Source organism: Gracilinanus agilis, chromosome 1 (assembly GCF_016433145.1).
Source record: "Gracilinanus agilis isolate LMUSP501 chromosome 1, AgileGrace, whole genome shotgun sequence".
NCBI lineage: Eukaryota > Metazoa > Chordata > Mammalia > Didelphimorphia > Didelphidae > Gracilinanus > Gracilinanus agilis.
In genome coordinates, this window is record NC_058130.1 from 586,066,091 (window position 1) to 586,091,507 (window position 25,417).

Genomic DNA, 25,417 nt, shown 5'->3' on the forward strand with positions numbered 1-25,417 from the left:
AGAAAGAAAGAAAGAAAGAAAGAAAGAAAGAAAGAAAGAAAGGAAGGAAGGAAGGAAGGAAGGAAGGAAGGAAGGAAGGAAGGAAGGAAGAAAGGAAGGAAGGAAGGAAGGGGAAGGAAAAAAGAGCAATAGACTAGAACAATAGAACAGTACTAAAATAGATCAATAGAAAGAAATAATTCTTTTATCCCCCATGCCACACTGCCTTTAAAAACAAGCACAAGAAATTTAAAGATATATTAGGTAAACGTCCTTTATGTTAACTGCCTAAATTTAAGTTTTTCATCCATACATTTCTATCATGTCCAACTCTTTGTGACCGTACTTGGGGTTTTCTTGGCAAAGATATTGGAGTGGTTTCCCATTTTCTTCTCCAGCTCATTTTAAAGCTGAGGAAATTGAGGCAAACGGGTTTAAGTGACTTACCCAGGATCATATAACTAGTAAGTCTGAGGCCAGATTTAAACTCAGGTCTTCCTAACTCCAGGCCCAGTGCTCTATCCACTATCCCACCTAACTGTCCTATACTGATGAATTTATTGAATAATAAATGTAAGCAAAGCCTGTGTGAACAAACTAGTAGCTATAAAACTGCTTATCTCCTACATATTTTAATATCGCCATACAGGTCATGGAGGCAATTCAACGAGCATTTCAATATTTATTAAACCCTCTACTATGTAAGATGAGACATACTGTGTTAAGCCCTGGGGAATGTCAAAATGAGAGTAAATAGTATTTACCTTCAAAGAGCTTGCCATCTATGCATATGGACTACACAAATTACTAGTGAATTGTGCAAGTGAAAATAGAATATGGAACAAAGGAGGGGTTAAACAGAGTGGCATGAAAGATTTAAGGAGGGAGAGGTCAGTTCTAGCTAGAAGGACAGCAAAGGCTGTGTGGAGTAGATGACACCTGAGCTGAGCCTTGAAAGAAATGTATTTCAATAGGTAAGAGAAATAGAGAAAGTATATCCCAGGCATGGGGATACGGTTTGGAAGAATGTACCAAGGGAGAAGATGATAAGATTATCTAGTGGTCCATCTGTTTTCTAGACTTTTTCAAAAAATTAAATTCTTGATTTCTGTCTTAAAATCAATATAAGTATCAATTCCAAGACATGAAAGGAAAGAACTAGGCAACTGGGGTTAAGTGACTTGCCTACGGTCACACAACTAGGAAGTGTCTGAGGTACAATTTGAACCCAAGACCTCACAACTCCTAGCCTGGTGTTCTATCCACTCTGCTACCTAGCTGCCCCTTATTTTCTAGATTTCTGCCATTGACAGACTATATGCTTTAACATCTCTCCAAGTAAATTTCTGTGGATTCAGTTTTGGAAGATGAGGGTTTAACTCCTAACACTGACTATATATTAGATCTGTGATCTTGAATTGTGGTAAATGATGGTGATGGAATACTATTGTGCTATAAAGAATGATGAACTGGATGATTTCAGAGAGAACTGGAAAGACCTACACGAACTGATGCAGAGTGAAATAAGCAGAACCAGGAGAACAATGTACACAGAAACAGCAATATTATGAAATGATCAACTTTGATAGACTTAGCTATCATCAGCAATACAATGATCCAGGACAGTTCTGAGGGACTTATGAAAAAAGAATGCTATCCACCTCCAGAGAAAGAAATGCAAGTGAAAGAATATGATTTCTCAATTGCTTATTTGGGTTTACATTTTGGGGTTTTAGTTTTATAAGATTATTCCCTTACAAAAACAAGCAATATGGGGGGCAGCTGGGTAGCTCAGTGGATTGAAAGTCAGGCCTAGAGATGGGAGGTCCTAGGTTCAAATCTGGCCTCAGACACTTCCCAACTGTGTGACCCTGGGCAAGTCACTTGACCCCCATTGTCCACCCTTACCACTCTTCCACCTATAAGCCAATACACAGAAGTTAAGGGTTTAAAAAAACAAGTAATATGAAAATATGTTTTGTATGATAACACATGTATAATCCAGACTGAATCACCAGCCAGCACTGGGAGGGGGAAGGAAAAGGAGGGAGACACCTAAGTTAAATCATATAACTTGGGAAAACTTATGTTGAAATTTATGATTACTTGCAGTTGGTAAACTAATAATAATGATAACAAATAGATCTGTGATCTTGAGCAAGTCAAATAACCTTTCTAATCCTCAATCTCCTCTTTGAGAAAATCAGTCTTTAGATAATTTAGAATTTCATCATTTTTCACTTTGTATTATTCCCTTAGTGATTCTTCTGGTCCTGTCTCCTCCACCAGACTATGAAAAGTATTTCCATTATATCCCTGTGGATCAACTGATTGACCACTATTGCACCACTAAAAAAAGAAACCCAGAAGATGCAGTTATACCATGAACCAATTGCAAAAAAAAAATAGCTCACATTGACAAGATGGATAAGAATAGGTTTACAAAGCACTTTATAGTCTTTACATAATGAATATATTTTCTCCTCACAACAAACCTGTAAGGTGGGTGCCATTATTATCCCCATTTTTCAGAGGAGGAAACTAAAATTCAGAGAAATTGAGTACCTTACCCAGGGTCACACAGCCAGTGAATGTCTGAGTCAGGATTTGAACACAGTTCTACCTGATTCCAAGACCAGTATGCTTATCTTTATCCTTCTTAGAATATGACTTAGGGGAGTGGAAAAGTCCAGTGTTTCCAGTCTCCAAAACAACTCAATAAACTAACTTCCTTGTGTTCTCAACAAAGAAAGCTGCTGGAAGTACTTCCTAGTATCTTTAATGGGATCTGTGGGTGTTGTTATACTTTTGTATTTCCATTGTAAACTTTGGTTATATAAGGAGACAGAAAAATCCACTGGTTAATGATTCTAAACAGGAGCAGATTGTTAATTTCTTTTTGTGTGTATAAGGAAATCAAGTGAGTATTTCGTTTGCTTATTTACAGTAAAATTAGTAGTCATGTATGTATATGATCTCAGAGTCTAATGACATCAGAAAGTTTAATAATTTCTGTCTTATTTATAATTAATGGAAAATAAGTCAAACCTAAAAAGAATGATATACAAAAAGCTTTTGTTAAGTTCAAAGGATCATAGTAAGACATTGGGAAAACCTAGAACAATTCATTTTAGTTTTGCAAAACTGAACTTAGAGGAAAAATTCAATAAACTATATATCAGTTATAGGATCAAACCACATTTTTATTTTGTGGAGCATTGGTAGAAGATATTACCCTAATTTGTGACAATGTTCTTTTTCTGGAGCCCCAGACATATAATATCTTCATAATTAAACATACTTTATAATTATCTCCATTTCAGCAAGTTAGTTTCTGTGCATGAAATGTCCTAACAACTTTCCAGTCTCTCATTCTTAGGTTTCATCAGGATTTTGATCTTCAGTTCCAAATTCTTGTTATCATCTTATTTCTCCCTCTCTGGTTCCCACAAATCATTTCACTGAATTTCTACAAATTACCCTTTTTCCTACAAATACCTTGGTTCCACTTATAGATATGCACCCGGTCTCTCTCTCTCTCTCTCTCTCTCTCTCTCTCATTTTTTAAAAAATCCTTACCTTTACTCTTAGTATTGATTGAAGACAGAAGAGCAACAAGGACTAGGCAATGGGGGTTAAAACTTGCCCAGGGTCACACAGCAAGGAAGTATCTGAAGTCACATTTGAACATAGATCCTCCCAACTCCAGTTTAGGGTTCTATCCACTCTACAACCCAGCTTCACCAGTGATTTCTTTGTCTATAGTAGATATGTCAAATCTCTCTTCCATCATTTACCATAAAATTTTACCCTTGGACATTTTGCTGAAATGGAGGGGAAATTATCTATATATTTCTTATTTTTCCTACTAACAATCAGCTCATAACTCATATAATGCTTCCATATGCTTTGTCTCATTTGAGAACCAAACCTTCCATCTGCATTGGATAGGATATTCCCTCATTTGCAGGTGAGGAATCTTACACTCAGTCGATCAATAAGCATTTATTGTTGCTGATCTGTTGTTTCAGTAATATTTGACCCTATTTGGAGTTTTCTTAGCACAGACACTGCAGTAATTTGGTATTTCCTTCTCCAGCTCATTTTACTGATGGGAAAACTGAGGCAAATAGGGTTAAATGATGTGTCCAGGATCATACCAGCTAGTAAGTGTCTGAGGCAAGATTTGAACTCAGAAAGATGAGTCTTCCTGACTCCAAGCCTGGCACTCTACTGTGCCACCTTGATGTTAAGCATTTATTAAGTATCACATGTATTGAGTATCCATGCATCAGGCATTGTGGATACAAGACATCTGAAGTAAACACAAGTAACATTGAGAAGGAAGGCACTAGCAGGTAAGAAGACCAGAAAAGACCTCCTAAAGAAGGGAGAATTTGAGTGACATTTGAAGGAAATAAGAAATTCCAAGAGGCAAGGGTGAGCAGGATTGCATTCTAGGAAAAGATATTGCAGAGTCTAATGGAATAACATCTCTGAAGAACAGAAAAACAGTCGACTTGACTGTACAGAGTGAATGGAGCAGAATGATATGTAACTGATGGAAAGCTAAGATGGAGCAAGGTTTGAAGAATTTTACATAACAGAAAGGAATTAATATGTAAAACTAAAGCTATGCAAGTTCACTCGGTAGGGTAGGGGTGACATGGTCAGATCTGGGCTTAAGAAGAATCTCTTTGATGGCTGTAGGGAGGAGAGATAGGAATAAGGGAAGACGAGAGACAAGGAGACAAATCAAAAATCTATTAAAATAGTGTGGCTAAAAAGTGGTGAGAGTCTCAACTGGGGCAGTGGCTATTTGAATGAAGGCAAATTCAGGAGATGTTGTGGAGGTAGAAATGCCAAGTCTTGGTGACTGATTACATAAAGTCTGTATGCATTTCTAGAGGAAGTGAGGTAGCACAGTGAATAAAGTGATGGACCTGGAGTCAGGAAGACTCTTTTTCCTGAGTTCAAATTTAGTCTCAATCTAGCTGTGTGACCCTAAGCAAGTCACTTTATTATGTTTGCCTCAGTTTCCTTATCTGTAAAATGAGCTGGAGAAGGAAAAAGCAAATGGCTCCAGTATCTTTGCCAAAAAACACACAAAAACACTAAGTGGAGTCACCAAGAGTTAGACAACTGAAAAATGACTGAACAAGAATGCTCCTCATTCTCATTTCTGGAAATTCCTGATTTCCTTCAAGACAGAGCTCAAGTCCTATCTTCTGCATGAGGTCTTTCCTGGTCTCCTCACCACTAGTACCTTCTACCCAATATTATCTTGTGTTTATTAGAAATGGGTTTTATATGTACAATCCATATTAGCATACATTGTTTGCTCCAATGAATGTCAGCTCCTTGAGGGGCTATCTTATTTTTGTTATATTCCCAACACCTAAAATATCATATTTACTTTTAAAATACCTGTTTATTGATTGCCTGAACAGCAGTATGAAGTGAATGAAAATAAGGACTCAAGAATGACAGCAAAGTCATTTGATCCTGGAAAAATGGAAAGTTAATAGTATCCTTGACAGAAATAGAGAAGTTGACTTTTGCCATCACCTAGCTATTTAATGACAGCAATGGAAGCGTGTATTTAGATCTTCTTAATCCAATGCAAAGATTTTTCACTTTAGCATATGGTCTTAATTATGATGATAAATTGGAACTCCAAAAGTCACTTAGTTTCCCAAGTGGTTATTTAAAAGCAGCAGAGTGGCACAGCAGAAAGAGACCTGGTTTGGGAGTCAGTGTCCCCTCTCTGACACTCACTTTTTGACCTTGGACAAATCGCTTAACCAACATGGGTCTCAGTTCCTCAACCAAGAAAGGAAAGGGTTGAACCAGATGGCCTCTGAGGCTCCATCTAGCTCTAGACCTATGATCCTATAATCAACTTAGTTTAATTTACTTCTTTGATATTTTTCATTATTTTTTAAAAACCCTTAGCTTCCATCTTAGAATTGATACTGTGTATTGTTTCCAAAGGAGAAGAAAGGTAAAGGCTAGGCAATGAGGGTTAAGTGGTTTGCCCAAGGTCATACAGCTAAGAAGTGTCTGAGGATAGACTTGAACCCAGGACCTCTCTTCTCTAGTCCTGGCCCTCAATCCACTGAGCCACCTAGCTGCCCTCTTTGATATTTTTTAAAGAGAAAATCAGATATGGAAGTTTTGTCCACAATATCAATAACCCAAACCAGACTAGTATGAATAAACTGATAAGCACATGAGTAAAGAATAAGCAGTTGGAATCACATCCATTCCTTTTTGCCACTCTAATATCAACTTATAATTTGAACCCAACAAGAATTGGTTGAAGGCTTGGAGTGAAATGAATAAAAATAGCAACAGGATTAAAGTCTGAAGAAAGGTAAAAAGCTCTACTAAGAATGAGACTATAACTCGATTTAGAGTTTAGTCTAATGATTGCAAAGAAATGTTATCTACTAATAGTTACAAATAGTTCTACCATATTTATAAAACATCAAGAGTGTTTTCATGGCTTCTTTGGCCAACTCCCAATATGTACCTCTATCCCCAAGATGAGCTTCATAACTAAGACTCTTCATATGTATGTTCATGTGACTCCAGAGGGCAATGGGGGGACAGGGCGGGATAGAGATTGTTCATTAAAGTACTTTTTATCTCTGGCATGGATAAAAGCACTGTCACCTAGAATGCTAAAATATTAGGAATAAACAGTTACTAGATGGATGTCTGATTTCCTGTTTGCTTAAAATGCCAAGACACCAAGTCAACAGTTTGGATTAGCTCAAAGGACATAATGAGGTTAATGGCACCCAATGTTCAACTAAAAGTATCAGAAATCATTAGGCTTTACTACTGACCTTCTGCTGTCCTAAACAATTTCCTAGTTTACAGTTAGGTGTCTGTCAAAGGATATTTGCTTATTCAGGCCATTAAGGTGCTAGATATTAGAACATGGGACATTCCCATTTTGCTGCAAACTTCTGAAAAATGCCCTACCCCTGGCATTTGCTCCCAGGAATATTCAGAAGAAAAATTTCTTGTCGAGGTTACAACATCCTACAGTTTCTCAGGCTCAGGGTGTAGCTTCCCCTGTGGCCAAAGTAGGCCAACTGAAAATAGCTCCTTAGATTCAAGAAATGTACGTTCTGCTCTTAGAATTAAGTTACAACCTACTAGTTCCATAATCTGGAGTAAGTGATTTTTTTTAGAACTCAGTTTGTCCCTCTAAAATCTAAATGGTTAAACTAGAAGATCTTTTTGGTCCTTCTGATGCTAAAATACTATGATTGTTGTTCTCCATAGTCCAAAGGAGTATTAGCTAATAGAACCAGGGGATACTAGATAATGAATTAGATTCTCATCTATCATGCTGGAGAGTAAATTAGATCCCTAGAAGGATTCGCTAACTCTTTTAAGCTATTTATCACACTAGGCCATGGTCAGCAATGGATCAGAATGACAAGGCTATCTGTCAGGACCAGAAGAACTGAGGCAAAAGCTGTCTAGACCCAGGAGCCAATGGAAGTCATAGGTCAAAAAGAGAAGAGAGCCCCAAATTGAACAGGCACTAAGGAGCTAAAGATCTCTTAAAAGCCAAAGGGTAAGAGAGAACATTAAGTAATAATGACCAGGAGTGGTCAGGGCAACAGAACAGGCACAGAACATCAGAAACAAGAAGGCCTTGAACCAGAAGCAAAGCTTGTCTCACATAGAAAAGGACTCATGCTCTTTCTGCTATAAGGAGAACTGGCTATCTTCCTTTAGTTGGACCAGCCCTAGGTAGGGAGTGATTTCAGTAATTCACAACATCTGCATCCTTCCAGAAAGTTTCCCTAAGTGAAATAAGTCGTTAATCTGATAGGTCCTGGTAGCACAGGAGTTCCACATATAACTAAGGACTTGTAGTTCTTTGAGCATGCAGAGATATTTTCTACCTCCTTCTAAGCAACCATGTGAAAACTTAAAGAGGATCAGGTTTCCTGTCGTGATGAATCATGGGTTGGTTCTGGTAAGGATGAAAAGTCTTCCAGTTGGATATTAAGCTGCAAGAACTCCTTAGGAATTGCTGAGCAAGAACTGAGTGTGCATACAAAAGGGATGACCAAGATGATCTCTCGGCCTCAGTTTATATTGTGGCTTAGTTGAGACAGGACTGTTTTGAGCTAAGTTGGCTGAGGGAAGTGTATCAGCCCTGATTCTAAACCGGTAATAGTGATTATATGCATAGGATGCCTCTGTCTCTTGTGCTTACTTATTCCTGATATTGAGTAAATTCATTTTCCAGGGAGGAACATGTCTAGATATTGTGTTCCAGAGATCTAAAGTTCCCACCAGTGACCAGAGTTAGTAACAGAATCCAACCATTAGTATGGCCAAAGGCCATTTTTTTCTCAGAGATATGCTAAGACTTCAGTTAGATATATGGAGCATTGTCAGGCAGTAAAGACACAAAATACAATTTTAAGCCATTTCTTTCACTGTCCACTTTTTATATATTTTATATTGGCTTACTCTTTTACATTTGTTTTTCCCTAATAATGATAGCTGACAGTTAACATTAATAGAGCACTTTAAGATTTGCAAAGAAAATATGACATATTTATATATATTATCTCATTTTAACTTCCTAACAATCCTGCCATCTTCCCCTCTCTGACTTGCAAAAACCTGTTCTTTTTTCTCCCTGGACTACATGACTCTTTCATACACCTTTTTGTTTTTCATTTTAAAGTTTCCTTTAGAAGGGAATGGAGGTACTGTTATCCCATTTTGCAGATTAAGCTTGAGATTAAAAAAAAAATCAAGCAACTTTCCCAAAGTCACATAGCTGGTGTTTTGAGGCAGAATTTGAACTCAGGTCTTCCAGGCTTGCAGATCCTATACTCTATCCACTGAACCACCACAAGACCTTGAGGATAAGGGCTGTTTCATTTTTTACTTTGTACATCTGGTGCCTGGCACATTTGAAAGTGCTTCAAATAATGTTTACGAAACTGGATTGTGGCTCAGTTGTATATACTTTCTTCTGGCTGTTTATTAAAGGCTTATGTATTAATTCTCTCAACAAGTAATATAGCAACACCTCATATTTTCTAAGTGCCTTAAGCTCTTTCCTTACAACGAGTCTATGAAATAAGTAGCACAAGTAAAAGCATCCCCATTTTACAAGTGAGGAAAATGAAATACAAAGAGCTTGGCCCTGGTCACACAAATAAGAGGGTCAGGACCAAGAAGCAAACCCAAGTCCCCTGATTTTCCAGCCAAAATGACTTCTGAATACCATGCTACTTCTTACCATGAAACTCTATGGCTCTGTGGGCAAAGCACTAGATTTAGAGACAAAAGAGCTTGGGTTCAAATTCCTTTTCAGAGACTTGCTAGCTATAAGAATAAGACCAGTCACTTTACTTATAGGATACTCAGTTTCTTCATCTGTAAAACTGGGATAATCATATGACTTGCCTCTCTAGGTAATGAGTCAAATGAAATCCAGAATGTAAAACATTTTGCAAACATTTAAGTCCTAATACAAACTGGAGCTTTCCTTGTTGTTACTTCTTTGTTTCAAGGGATGCACCATATTGCTAAAAGGCTGAAGCTGCATGCCACAAGCAGTGGCGAAAAGCTAGACACTGAGGTCCTTTGGCTATCTTGCATCTGCAATGACACTTGCTTATCGCCTCATTTTTTGATATTTTTTTAACCTGCATAATCAAGGCCATCAGATTTAGGAAGGTGCAAAACTCTCTCCAGGAGACTGTGCAAAACCAGAGTTAACGAGGAGCTGTAATAATATATGTCTGATGCATCTCCATCAGAAGTAAAAGGGGCTGAGTCAGAGGAAGAAAAAGCACAAAGTTAAAAGGAAGTCTGACTCAATATTAGCAGGATCCATTCGCTACCAGAGCCTTTCATTAGATTCAGAAATTAGCTTAAACTTTCCCAACACGTCAGCAGCTGGTTAATGACATGCAGATAGGGCAAATATGCCCCAGTGAGATTGGTATCTAAAGTTTTCCAAACCAGTTTGGCCTGTCTCTAATTATCATCTACCCTTAAAGTCCCTTTTTGTTACAGTGGCCAACACCCACATTTTGGGAGACTGCCGGCTATCGGAAACCTGGCCTGTGCTCCAGGAGATGTTAGCTTATCCTAGAGCTTTTGCTTTGTCGTTTCAAAGCCCTACCAAAAATCTCTACGACGCATCTGGTATTGAATTGGGCAGAATTCTGGGCAAATACTTGAGTTGAGAATTCAATAAGATAGTGACTTTTCTGTCCACTCACTGATAGTCAGAAGCCTGGCCCAGCACATTTGTAAATAGACCAGGCTCTTTTTTTTAAAGCCTTGTCACTGGAGGATGACAATCTTTATTTGATTAACATGAGCTCTCTTCTAGGTCTTGGGAATAATACCAGAAGTTACATTGACAATTTGTCAGAGCTCTAGAGAGTGATCTTTCCATTACAAAGAAGGAAGGAAGAAAAAAACCGAAAGAAGAGAAATCCTTTAGATTTCTTTCATTTGATTTAGAAAGCTAAAATAAGCCTAAAAGGTATCATCTGTCTCCAGAAGAGCAGTTCTCAAAGTGTAGTCCAGGGATTCCTGGAGGGTCCCGAGACCCTTTCAGGAGGTCCACATGATCAAAACTTTTTTCTTAATAATACTAAGATGTTTCATTTCTAATGCAATAGATAACTCACATAAATTAAAGCTCTTAATGAGGGGTCCTCAATAATTTTTTGAAATTTTAAAGGGCTCCTGAAAACAAGAAGTTTGAAAACTGCTGATCTAAAAAGGCCAGGGAGCAGCCTGGTGGCTCAGTGGATTGAGAGCCAGGCCTAAAGATAGGAGGTCCTGGGTTCAAATCTGGACTCAGACACTTCTTGGCTAAATGACCCTGGGCAAGTCACTTAACCCCCATTGCCTAGCCCTTACCATTCTTCTGCCTTGGAACCAATACATAGTATTGATTCTAAGATAGAAGGTAAGGATTTTTTAAAAATAAATATACACATGGGCCATATTCCACAGCCATAATGGTCTGGCTGACCACAATGGCCACCACAATTTGAAGAGAGGCTTACAATCAATTAGAGCTAAAGAATCCATTGAAATGTACTGTTTTAGTGGTACGGTGAATAGGGTACCAGGGCTGGAGTCAGGAGGACGTGGGTTCAAATGTGGCCTCAGATACTTTCTAAGTGTGACTCTGGACAAATCACAACCTGAGTTTAAAAGAAAGAAAGAAAAGAAATATATTATTACCTAAATGAGTATAACACAGCTAAGCAAAATTCAAAGCATTTCTAAATATACTGAGGAATTCCTTCATTTTATACATCTCAGGAAGTATCAACTAACTATATTTCATATTTCTACTTCAACAAATATTTCTTTGAACATCACTGTAAATAAAATTGCGTGTTTATTATTATGTTTAACAAGTAAGCTAACATCTTGATCACCTCTGGATATATTTAAAAAGGTCACAAGAAATGTTATTTTCAGCCATTACTTTATAAGATCTCCTCTAGATGGCATAATAGCATGCTAAGAGGCAGCCTGGAGAAACAGAGTCAAGAAGATCTAGGCTATGGTTCTGCTTCTGACCTAAATTAACTGTGTACCTGTGGGCAAATCATTTAATTTTTCAATTGTTGTTCAATCATTTCAATTGCATCAGACTATTCATGACCCCATTTGAGGTTTAATTAACACAGAGCTTCTCCAGCTCATTTTACAGATGAGGAAACTGAAGCCACAGAGGTAAGTGACTTGCCCAAGATCACACAGCTAGTAAGAAGCTCAGGTCAAATTTGAACTCAGGAAGATGAGTCTTCCTGACTCACGGACAGGTGCTCTATCCATTACACGGCCCAGCTGCCCAACATTTCAGTGCCCTCAGGTAAAATGTCTCTGACTATGTTACATATAAATTTGTCATCTATGTCAGTGAAAGGATGTCCACAGGAGTCCTCCAAGATCCCTCTCACATGCACGTGTGCTCACTCTTAAAAACATACTATCTGCTACACTATCATGTAGTAGACTAGGAAATAAAAGTTCTGGGTTCTAGCAGAGATGTAAGAAGTCATTTGGGTCCCCAGACAACCACTGCTCACAACACGCCACAGAATTGAAGCTCAAAAACATGATCTGGAATCAACTTATGTGAAAGAATATAAGATTAGGAGTTATTAAGACAAATGAGTTGGCCAGGGAGTGGAGAAGAATTTCATTTCTATAGTGTAAGTTGATAAAATTGATTAGGACCTCCAAGTTGTCCACATAGGACATTTGAGGTCCTGTATTTTTTTCTAGTCTGTCAACAGTCTCAGTCACTACATTGCATGCTAAAGGGAAGGTTAGCTCCTCCATTCATGCCTTGCTTTCCTTGGAGGGGCATGTCCCTGGTGGACTTCAGGATAGAAATTGATCTGACTGAAAATAAGGTAAAGAGGGGAAAAGAAGATGGAGTCAGGACAGGTTAGAAATGCATTTACTGTTCTGTGGGAGAAAGGAGGGGAACAAAAAGAAAAAAGACTGCTGACTGCTATCCTCACAGGTACCCTAAACCCAAAACCCTTCTTCCTTTCTCATGGACTAGAAACTGAGGTGCCATTCCCCACTTTGCTTAAGAAGTATACTGTTATATTGTTATGGCCTCTCACATTCAAGCTCTCTACATTTCCCTCTCTGGGAGAAAGCCTCAGTCTCAAGCAAGCAAAAGCTTTGAGTTTCAGTCTCTGCTACAGAATTTACTACAGAATTGACTGTGGGCAAGTTCCACACTGGGCCTCAGTTTCCTTTATAAAATGCAGGTGGCAATTCTTGGTCTGCCTACCTCATCATATGATAGCCAAGACAACAAATCTGAAAGCGCTTTGAAAATGGTAAATCATCAGCTAGCTAGTTTATAAGACTAATTTGAAGATAGTATTTAGAGAAATTGTCACTATATAAGTGTGATAGTATTATTACATAGAAGCTACTATTACATAGGAACAGTCATGTGTGTTAATTACTCACACACACCAAAATCACACCCTGAAAATTCAAGGGAAAATAATTATAATATTTTGAGAAAAGAAATTAATGGGTTAATCTAAAAGATTGCATAATAAAAAATAGAAATGGACAATAATCAGATTCCCAAATGTTGCAGAATTAAGTATAATATGCAACCACTGTATTTGCATATGAAAGAAGTAAGTATTCCATTCCAATAGTCAGTCAATAAATTGTTTATCACCACAGTAGCTCCTGCATCCTAAAATGAGTGAACATTTTGTTTTTGGCAGGAAGGACCTACTTTCACAGATCAAGTCCCAGCTTTCTCCATTCCTGACTGAACAACTCCATTGTGCTTTTGAAATTAGAAATTTGAGTCCTCTCTTTAAAAGAAATAGATACAAGGCAAAGCCTGAGGTGTGACCATGTCATACAGTGCTGCCAGAGACTCACTGCGAGTCTGGACAACTCATTTAACCTTTGTCTCTGTGTCCTCCTTCACAAAATGAAGGGATTGGACTAGATGATCACAATGGCCCATTCCAGTTTGGATATTCTGTAATTATTTGGAAAGGAAAGGGCAGGGAAAAAGAAAAGTCTGTGTGTTTGAGGCAGGGGGAGAATATGAAAAATCTTTAGATAGTTATGGTCATGCTTAACTAAAAACTCAAACTTACCATCTGTACCCAGTATTCAGGTTTCCCTCAGTTCATTCACTTACTCTGGGCTTGCTTCCTCTCCTGTTTTCTAAAAAAAACTATATTAATCATAAATGCTTTGAATGGCAATGTCTTCACCCTCCTCCCCTTGACTCCACTCCCAGTGCCAAGATGGCAAAGTTCCAAACTTTAATTTCATTTTGCCTAACTAAGACATCGTCACCATGTTTGGAAAATGACCGTGATACTATGATTTTTTTGGTGGTCATGTTTTATTTCTGTCCATTTCACTCTCCTTTTCAGTCTTATATAGTATCAATCCCCTTTGCATACTCATGTACCAGCCAAAGTGGCCTCATGGCTACTTCCCCATTCCATCTGCCATTTCTAGGTCTTCCTCCATTTCCAGAATGCTATCCCTCTTCAATTCCACCTCTTGTAATACCAGACTGTCTTCAAGGCTCTGCTCAGGTATCACCCAGTTGAAATTCTTCCCATTGTCCCACGTTGAGTGTTTTCTTTAGATAACTAAGACACTTGATTGAGTCCATGTTATACTGCCCAAGACAATGCCATTTCCTCAAAGGGCTAACTCATTTGTCTGTCTTTGAATCACTAGTGCCTAGCAAAGTGCCAGTACATAGTAATCAATTTAATATGTATTTAATGTCATAATATCATAAATTTAGAGCTAGAAGACCCTTTGAAGTCAGCTACAAAGCATGGCATCTGACAGGCAACATGGAGTAGAGAATAGAGTCAAAAAGATCTGGATTCATAATCCTATCTAAGACACTACGAGACCCTGGACAAGTACTTCTAAGTCATTTTGGCTTCGGCTTCCTCATACTTTAAATTAAAGGAGGAGGAGATGGATGGATGAGATGACCAGTTACTTTCCACTCCAAATTTTTGATTCCTTGAACTCCCTCATTCTACAGAAAAGGAAAATGAGGCCCAATGATGATTAGCACCATTAGATGATTAGCGGTAGTAAATAGCAAAGCAGGGATTCATACTCAAATTCTCTGTTTCCAAATCCTGAGTTCTTGACACTTTATCACAGCATAATACAACTGAACAGCTTAGTAATTTTTGCTTCATGTTTTTGACATGTATGTGTGTTTATATGTATGTGTACATAAGCATGTATTTGTTTTCTATCTCTGTGTGCCCAGATATGTATGTTATGCATGTGTGATGTGTTCATTTATATGTATATGTATCTGTGCATATGTATGTATGTGTGACTATATCCATGCACACAAACACTTAGAAAAATGGAAATTTATATTTTTAGAAATTAGAACTAATGTTTAGTTCACAATGCTTTTGAAGAGGGTTTTGTGGTGTTTGTATGTGTATATGTGGTTTTTTCTAAAGCACTAAAAGGGTACAGCTGGACTCGCTGGCACGAGGCAAGAGGAGGAATTGTGGGTCTCGTTGTGTGCTGTGTTTTTCAAAGCCACACTGCCTCTCCCTCGCATGTGGGTACCTCAGGCAGGGTGATGCTGGGCGCTACCTGCTGTGACGAGGGCAGCAGCTCCCCTCTTCTCAATGGCTGCTTTCTGGGAGCAGGATGCGGCTGTTGTCTGGCTCTGCCATTCTACCATCTCATCATCTCGGGGGCTCCTGGGGATCTTTTCTCTGAGAGACTATGGGTAATTATCGAAAATAATTCTCACAAACCGTGCCTGTAAATATATTTTTAAAGTGGCAGCGTTCCACAAGCACAGTTAGCCGCCTGTAAAGAGACAAGGAGAGAAGCTTGATTTGGCGTAGCAATACTAGGAACAGCAACAACAACAACAAAAAAAAAAATACCCAACAACCCACTTACCACCCATTCCTCTGCCAGCCACAGCAATAGCCAAACCATTTTTTAGACATTAAGTGCTGGGCATAGAAACCAGAAGTGGCCCCATGGGTCAAAATACCCCACTCTATCCCTGAGACATTATATAGCTAGAAGGCAAGTCAGTGTGGTAGAATGAAAAGCTCAATGAATTTGGAATTAGAGGACCTGGATTCAAATCAAACCTCTGCCCCTTGCTACCCGTGGAACTTGGGTAAACTCAGTGGCCCCATTTTCCTTAGTTATAAAATAGGGGAATATGGAGGATTTTTAAGGCCTCTTTCAGGTCCAAATCTGTAATCCTATATTCATAGAAGTCCTCTTGTCTTTCCATTCCTACCCAAATATTTCCAACCATGTAATCCCTGAAACTTCTTTTACTCCAAAGGGACCTTGAGTATTAATTAAATAAATTTGGGAGTTTTTGTCTCAGGAATAAAAGGAGTTAGTGGATTGCCATTCTGTATTTACTGTCCTCCTTCTTACTGACAAAGAAATCAAAAGCCTCAATTGTGTAGACAAAAAGCTGGCCAGTGACTCCCAAAACATTACTTCACAGGAGTTGATGGGCCTAATGGGGCCCTGCCCAGGACATACAAATCTGGACTGTTTTGCTCAGTTCTGGGCAAGTTAAGAGGGGCTTTAACAAAGTGAATCAAGTCCTGAATGCTGAAGGGTTAGGAAGCAAGGTTTTATAAGGACCATTTGAAAGAACTGGAGATATTTTAAATGAAGAAAAAAAGATAGCAGGGGAGAAAGGACAGTTTTCTTTAAATATTTGAAAAGCTGTCATGTGAGAAATGAAGTAGATTTATTTTATGTTACCCTAGAGGCAGAGTGTGCTGATGCTAGTTTGAACCAGCTTACCAGAGATGATTGTAAAATTTTCAGTATGGTCCTTTACACCTCAGAAATCATCAAATGCTACAGGTCTTGACGGATTATTTTGTTGATTGTCTAGACTTAATCATGTGAATGAAAAAATGTCAATAATGCTGATTAAACTTAATATGTCACACATACTTGTTTTTGAAAGCCAGTCACCAGTATCCCCCTGCCCAGGGAGGCAAGACTGGAATCAGTAGGGAGAGGTTACAAGGAATCAGATATGAATTTGAAGGTAAGAGAAAATAAAATCTAACATGTAGATCTATCCAATAACATGATGGGCTTCATTTTGCAGAAACAATTCCTGGATTTGTCTGAATAGAAGGTAAATGACCGCCTGTAAGAAAAGAAATGTAGCAGAGGAGATTCTTGTATTGAGTGGGAAGTTGAACTAGGAAATCTAGAAGGTCCTTTCCAATTCTAAAAATCCATGAACTAGAAGTAGAATGATGTAAAGGATAGATAGCCTGACTCACAGACAGGACCAGGTTCCATCCCTGTGACATATACTGGCAAAGCAACCCTGGGCAAGTCACCAGATCACTCAGTGTACCTATATGGAAAGACTATAAGTTGCAGAGCAAGTGGCAATCTGAATCAGGAGAGGACATTTCCTTATCAGTCAGTTCTATGAAACCACAGTATCAGTCTTTCTCCTGTTCCCTTCCTTAATAACTAAATAATTAAAACTCATAAGTTCTCAGGTATAAGGCAGTTATTATGTGATGGAATTGGATTTGGAATCAAAATGCCTGGATCTTGAGCCCAATCCTGCCATTTATCAGGTAAGGAAAGTCACTTAATATCTCTGAACCTCAATTTGCTAATGCATAAGATATTTGAATTCTTAAAGGATTCGTGATCTCAATGGGGTGGGTATTCCTACTACTGATTGCAGATCCCAGCCCATCTCATACTTACTCATCCTGTCCATGTCCTCCCTTGAGGATGAACTGGGGGGCTTCCTCTAGGTCTTTTAATATGCCTTGTGTCCCCCTACCATCCTGATTGATAAGGGGCTCATGTGATTCAAAATGGCAGGTGAAGCTTGGTTCCAGGCATGCTTCCCTTTACTCCCTAACAATCTCCTCCCCAGTCAAGCACACATCCTTCTCCATACCTTGCCAGATTTAGAAACATAATCAAATTAATACTGCCATTGCACCTGTAATAGTGTGACAATTCAACCCATTAGAGTTTCATTTGGCTAAATGATACAGTAGAAAGAGTCTCGTGTCTGGAATCATAAAGACCTGAGTTCAAATCAAACCTCAGACACCAACAGTGTATCCTGGGCAAGTCACTTCAACTTTTGCCTTCCTCAGTTTCCTCATCTGTAAAACGAGGATAATGTCACCTATATCCCAAGGTGGTTGTGAGGATCAAATGAAATATTTGTAAAGAGCTTAGCTCGGTGCTTGGCACATAGTAAATGGTTAAGAAATGCTTTTTCAAAAAAATGGGAAAGGACTTGCTTGTACAAAAATATTTATAACTGCTCTTTTTGGGGTGGCAAAGAATTGGAAACTAAAGGAATGTCCCTCAATTGGGGAATGACTGAACAAATTGTGGTAGATGATAGTGATGGAGTACTATTGTGTTGCAAGGAATGGTGAACAGGATGATTTCAGAAAGAACTGCAAAGGCCTACATGAACTAATGCAGAGTGAAATAAGCAGAACCAGGAGTACATTATACACAGTAACTGCAATAATGTGGATCAATCAAATGTGATAGACAGAGCTATTAATGGCAATACAATGATCCCAGACAATTCTGAGGGACTTATGACAAAGAATGCTATCCACCTCCACAGAAAGAACTGTTGGAGTAAAAATGCAGATGAAAACATATAATTTATCACTTTTTTATTTGGGTATGTCTTGGGGCTTAGTTTTATAAGATTATCCATTTACAAAAATGAATTATATGGAAATATGAAAAAAAGAAATTATTTTCCACTCATTCATCCATGGCTTTTTTTAAAGAGAGTTACTATTCTGATAGATGAGGTGAATGTTGCATTTATGCCTTATTTAGACTTTAGTGAAGCATTTGTCAGTCTCTCGTGTTATTTTTGTTTACAAGATGGAGAGAGGTGGCATATATGTTAGTTCAGTTAGATGTATTTAGAATTGTTTGAAACTTCAAACCCAAAGTATCAAATGATTGGTTGTCCATTTTGAAGAAAGTCTCCAATGAAGAATGCAAGGGATCTGTGCTTGACCCTGTCATTTAACGTTTTTATTAATGACCTGGATATGGGGATAAGTGGCATAGTCATCACTTTTTTAGGTGACATATAACTTGAATAGATAAGAATAGAATATACAGATGATAAAGGGAGGATACAAAAAAATCCTAATAGACCATAAAGTTGGATAGAATAAAATAATATTAAATTTAATAAAAATTAATGTAGGGGCACCTAAATGGCTCAATGGATAGAGAGCCAGTCCTAGGGATGGGAGGTCCTGAATTCACTTCATGCTTCAGATACTTGTATGACCTAGGTAAGTCACTTAACCCCACTTGCTTATTCCTTTATGCTCTTCTGCTTTGTACCAATAGTAGTAATTCTAAGAGAGCAGATAAGGATTTATAAAAATATTTGAAAGAATAAATAAAATGAATGTAAAGCCTTAGACTAGTGTTCAGAAAGTCAAATTTGAAATTGCCAAATGGGAAAGAGATAACTAGAGAATAGTTCGACTTAAAAGACTGAAATTTAGTAGCAAGTAAGCTTGATACAGTACAACAATGTGCTATGCTGACCTAAAGGTTAATAAAATCTTAGAGTACATTAAGAGATACATGGTGTCTAAGGTTAATATGAGAAGAAAAGCCAGCAAAGACCCTCAGCTTTTTTCTCTTCCTCACCCAGAGTCTCTATTGCTTTCTAAAAGCTCCTTGGAGGACCATCTATATTTGCATGACCAGGCACTGGTTACTAGCGATATGGAGGGAACTGAAAGGAAAAATGAAATTGAGCTGGATAATTCAACTAAAAAAATAAAAGCTGGCAACTTTCCACCAGGTGGGATGAGTCAGAAAGCCTCACATTTGTCTGAATGGACCTTTTGTATACCAGTGGAGGTGGTGAGGTTGTATCAAGACATAGCTGAGGATATGTTGACTAGTCTGAGGCATGTGATCTGGGTGGTCTCCCTCTGAAAGAACAATAAGATTCCTCTGAGGCAACTTCATTTGGAAAGTAGGATTTGGAGGGAGCTTTTCTTGGTACATAAGAAGGCTTCTCAGGCAGCTAATGAAACTAGGAGACTCCCTGACTTGCTCCCCTCAAGAGAAGGTCCCCTCCCTTTATTCCCTCCCAATCATTCACATCAGTCTTGGTACTCACACCTCATCAGTACCCTTTGATTGGAACGTGGAGTGGCCACCTCCTCCAAAAACTGCCACTTATTGCTAACAAAACCAAGGGCACACAAGAAAAAGAGAAATGTCTTTTAAAATATAAAATCCCCCAACTGATAGAAAACTGGATAGAGATCTTAAATAACCCAGTGTCACAAAAGGAAAAAGAACTAGCTGTAAAAAAAAAAAAAAAAAAAAAAAAAAAAAAAAAAAGGAAAAAATACCATAAAAAAACTAGAAGAGACCATACATTTTTCACAGCTCTGTGTAGGAGACATTCATCAAACAAGGGGCAGAGACAATTACAAAAGACAAGGCAGATAATTTGGGTTACATGAAACTAAAAACCGCAAAACATAACCAAGAACTAGGTGACTCCGTGGATGAGACAGGCTCGGAGTGAGGAGGACTTGGTTCAAATCCTGTCCTCAGACACTTGCTAACTGGGTCACCGGAGGCAGGTGACTTAGCCTGTTTCCCTTGGTTTCCTCATATGTAAAATGGGGATAATAATAGCACCCACGACCCAGAGTTGTTGATATAAATGAAATAACAAGTGTAAAGAGTTTGGCATTGTGCCTGGCACATAGTAAGTACTGTATAAATATTAGCTACTATGATTATTTTTATTAACAAGCATAGTCTTCAAAGAAGAGCCATAAGAAGAAAACTTCACTGAACTCCTTCGCAGGAGTGGAAGGTCCCCTGGTGTGGAATATGTGTATATGCTTTCAGACTTTTTCAATATAGTAATCAATTTTGCTGAATTTTTACATATTCTTCCTCTTTTCTTTTTCTTCTTTAAGAATATTTCATATGGGACAATTCTCTAGAAAGGAGAGAATGGGAGATACTGGAGAAATTAAGGCAGTGCAAAAAAAGACATCAATAAAAATATTAATATTATTTAAGTTAAAAGAAATCAACTATTTCCTTGATACACATTCTGTTCCCTCCCCTATTTTCCCATTCTTTTCCTATAACAAAGGCAAATGATGGGGGCAGCTGGATGGTTCAGTGAATAGAGAGCTAAGCCTGGTGACAAGAGGTCCTGAGTGCAACAAATCTGGCCTCAGACAATTCCTAGCTCTGTGACCCTGGGCAAGTCACTTAACCCCCATTATCTAGTTTTTAGCACTCTTCTCTCTTGCAACCAATATACGGTATTGATCCTAAGATGAAAGGTACAAGATTTTAAGGTACAAGATTTTGGTGTCTACATAAGTGTCCTACTTAATAAATATTTCTTGAACTGAAATTTTAATTAAATTATAATATATTTATAATTGGAAAGAGTATCAGTTTTGGATTAGAGCCACTCTCAAGCACTTGATGGTACACCAGAAAGATAGAATCCTAGCCATCTTAATGTTTGTTTATATCTTTTTCTCACTTTTAGGATTTCCATTCATATTTTTTTGATCTCACAAAGCAAGTATGGGTCACATAAATCATATAGAAAACATATACTTCAAGAACTTTGCGCCTCATGAAAGGTCTTAAGTTTTGGTCCCAGCACATGAGACACTGGATGCTTAATTTTCTAAAAAAAATACTTTCTACTAGGCAAAATAATTAGCCTCAATTAGAAGCAAATTTTCTAGAAATTCTTGCTTTAAAAAAAAAGTAAGTTTGTGGTCAAAAAGTGGTAATACATTTATTTAATAAACTTTCTTTAGCACCTATCACCTGATCTCCAATCAAGTCTCATGAGTGACATAATACTGATACTCCACCATCAAGCAGATCTCTGGACTGTGAGAAAAGTACCTGAAATCCATTTTTGGCCAAGTCCATTTTCAATCTAGAGCAAAACATTTATCATCCTTGAGGATGTTTGCCAGGGAAAATTAAAATGGAAAAGAAGGATCCTTCTTTTTCTGCCTGAATGCCTATTCTTTGGGATATTACCATTCAAGTTTTCAGGGGCCTAATAAAAATAATAATAATAATAATAACAACAATATAAAAATAAGTTGACTACAGACTCTTGACTTGACACCAGTTAGCTAAGTGGTTCAGTGGATAGAGCACTGGACTTGGAGTGGGGAAGACCAAGCCTAAACATGTAGTAACAATATAATCCTGGGCAAATCTCTTAACCTCTGCCTACCTAAGCTTCCTCAGCTTTAAAATGGGAATAATCATAGCATCTATTTCCCTATTAAGCAGAGTTGTTGCAAGGATAAGAGATATTATTATTTACATTTTGAAAACCTTAAAGCTCTGTAGAAATACTAGTTGTCGTTATCATGCTATTTTGTACAACATATGTGAACCATTTTGAGGTCTTTTAATTTATGGTAGTGCTATGGACTGACCAAACATCACTTTTAAAATTTAAATAAAGGCAATCAGAAGCTCAGAAACGTTTGTACGCAGACCTGTTGCTCTGGCTTCTGAAAAAAATGAATAAATCCACTGTGTTCTGTTGAGATCCTGGCCACTCTGGAATAGGGAGATGAAACAGATGGAATGTTTTCAAGTCTTTCTGGTAATTTTGAGCCAAAGACCTGTCCAGTTGGCTTTGCAAGATTCCTATTTACCAAGAATCACTTAATAGATATTTTTCAACCTAGCTTTTTCATTCTTCTGTCTGATGTCTCATTTAGTTTATTATGTATATTTTAGAGGCAAAGCTGCTGAAAAGGACTAGTTCTGGCCCAATAGCAATACCAGTTTAAGCCCAGCTCATATTACAAGACACCTTACATTTTGTACCATTTTTAATGGCCTGCCTAGTCTCAAGTGTACATACAGCCAAGCTCTCAGAGTGGTTACAGATTCCTGTTATTTTATTTTTTAAAAGCAAAGATCCTGCAACTTTAAAGGGTGGCAAAGCAAATCTTCTGCCGGATTGATCAAGGAATTATGCTTTTGTCCAGCCTTTATATTTTCCACAATGCATCCAAGTATCACTGTCCTTAATTGTTCTTTCATCTCACCCATTGACTTGAAATCAGTATCGCTCTCCAGGAGTAGCATTAGCTTGAGAACTGGGTAAAGAACGGCAAAGAGGCTTAGCATAGTTCAGCACTGCAGATTAAGTGCCTCTTCAAAGATGTCACCCCAGATGTGGCAGGCTACATTCTTCCTTTCCCCTGGCAACAGCTGTGGAGTCACATCAGTGCTGGTGCCTTATGTTCCTGAACATTATGATAGGGAATAAAAGCTGCCTTTTTAATGGCTCGGGTTTGTGTTGGAGGCATAATTTTCTGTTTACATTACAAAAGGGCAAGCTTTGTGTGTTTTCATTACTGACACTGACAGAGAAAGAGAAAGATGAGTGGCTTTCCTATCAATAATTCCTCCTATTCAGAATCGTTGATTGTGTTCATGAGTGGGATACAAGTCATCCTTTTACTTACTGATCAGCCCTCTCAACCTCATTAAATAAATAGTCAAAAGCAACTGCTAACACTGAATTGCCAGGGAGAAGGAGCAAATACATTTTGCATCTCTAAATAGGGCATATTAGTAAAGAAGGGGGAAGAAGGAAATGACCGATCCCTCCACACACAGCCATCTACCTACCATTGCCTTCCAAATAGGTAACATCAAAGCACCGAGAAGTAAGTTGTATGATTTCCTGGGTGACAGGCAACTGAGATGCTCAATAGGATTCAGGACCATTCACATGGGTGTCAGTGGTTCAAATCCAGGAAAGTTAATATTGTCCAGAACCTCCTACCTCTGACAGTCACTGAGTTGGGAGGAGGGGGCACTGCACAAGTCGTTGGCCTCTAGAGGAATAAAAATTATCTCTAAATTGACATCCCTTTATAACCTTTGACTTTACCACCAGTTCCACCTGAGAGGGTAGGATGGTTTTTGTAGGGACGATCAAAAAAAATAGTGCAAAAATTCTCTTTTTTGCAACCTAGATGTGACACCTCCTACATTTGAAGAGTTATGGGGCATTTTTTCTCTAGGAAAAGCTCAGAAAAACCTACCTTGTTGGACCTGAGCCTTCCCTTTTTAGCATGTAGAAATGTCACTTCAGATTGTTCCTAATGAACAGTATTTTTCTAATATGGATTCTCTTATTTCATTATATGAGAATATTGTATAAGAAATGTTTTTATTTATTGCAATAAATAAATTGCCTAAAATTATTGGTTATTAGTATTAATTATGTCATAATTTGATATTGACAGCTGGCATAGAGGATAGAATGTTAGACCAGGAGTCCGGAAGACATGAGGTAGGATCCAGCCTCAGACACCTACTAGCTTTGTGACCCTGCAGGAATCATTTAACCTCTTTTTGCCTCAGTCTCCTCAACTATAAAAAAAGATTAATAATAGTGCCTATCTCCCCGCGTTGTTGTGAAGATCAAATAAGATAATATAGTATAATATTTGTAAAGAATAGTGCAAAGTTTAGAACATTCTAGATGCTATATAAATGCTATTTTTATCATCATCGTTGTCCCTTCATTTCAGGGTACAGCAATGTTGATGTGTCAAAGCAATGGATAATACTAATAAATTGCTTTTTATGTCAACAGTGTAGGAAACCCTCACTGAAAAAATTCTTCTAATGAATAGCAATATATAACATTTGAAGTGCCTCTACAAAAATAATTCTATTTATTTAGAAAATGTAGCATAGATATTTTTGTTTATGTTTTTACTGCCATGTATTTTTGTTTTCCTTATTTATGCATGGTTCTTTATAATGGCATGGGCTTTTCTTTTTTAAACTCTTACCTTCTGTCTCAGAATCACTACTAAGTATTGGTGCAAGGCCCAAGAGCAGTAAGGACTAGGCAGTTGGGGTTAAGTGTCTTATCCAGGAAGTTTTGTGTATTTGTTAAAGTACAATGATGGATAAAAAAGTGGATTCACAAGTTTTTAAAAATAAAACACTGATAAAAAAAAAGAAGGCCAGAAAGGCATAAACTTTTTAAAACAGGAGAAGTCAGGTGTTGATCTGGGAACATCCAGAGGCACTTATTTCCCAAAATACTAAAAATATTTAGCTTTTATTCCTTAAGTCTTCCCAAGAACTTCGAGAAAGGTCATCCTTCTTTGCTGCCTGAAGTACTATTTCCTAGATTTTGTAGCTAAAGTAGCCTCAATCTAAAGTCCTTAGAACTTCTTATGAACCACAGATGGGGGAGGGGCTTTTTTCTGACCCAACATCTGTTTGAAAAGCATGTATACTTTAATATATGCCTCTTTTGAAGGATGATTTACTATGACCAGCAAGACAAAAACCTCCATAGAATTATTTTGTTCTATTCCCTATAAATAAAATTTTGATTTGGCTTCTAAGATATGTCCCATAGAACTGGATCACTTCTATTTCAAATGAAACATTCTTTTTTCAGGTGGACAGTCAATAAACATTTAGTAATAGGAAGAGGAGGAGGAGGAGGAGGAGGAGGAGGAGGAGGAGAAGGAGGAGGAGGAAGTGGTAGTAGTAATAGCAGTAGTAGTAGTTTTAGTTTTAGTAGTTGTTGTTGTAACAGTAGTAGTAGTGGGAAGAAGAGGAGGAGGAGTTTTAGTTGTAGTAGTAGTAGTTGCTATTGTTGTAACAATGGTAGTAGTTGTAGGAATAGGAGGAGGAGGAGGAGGAGGAGGAGTTTTAATTGTAGTTGTTTTTATAACAGTAGTAGTAGTGGTAGGAGTAGTAGGAGTAGGAG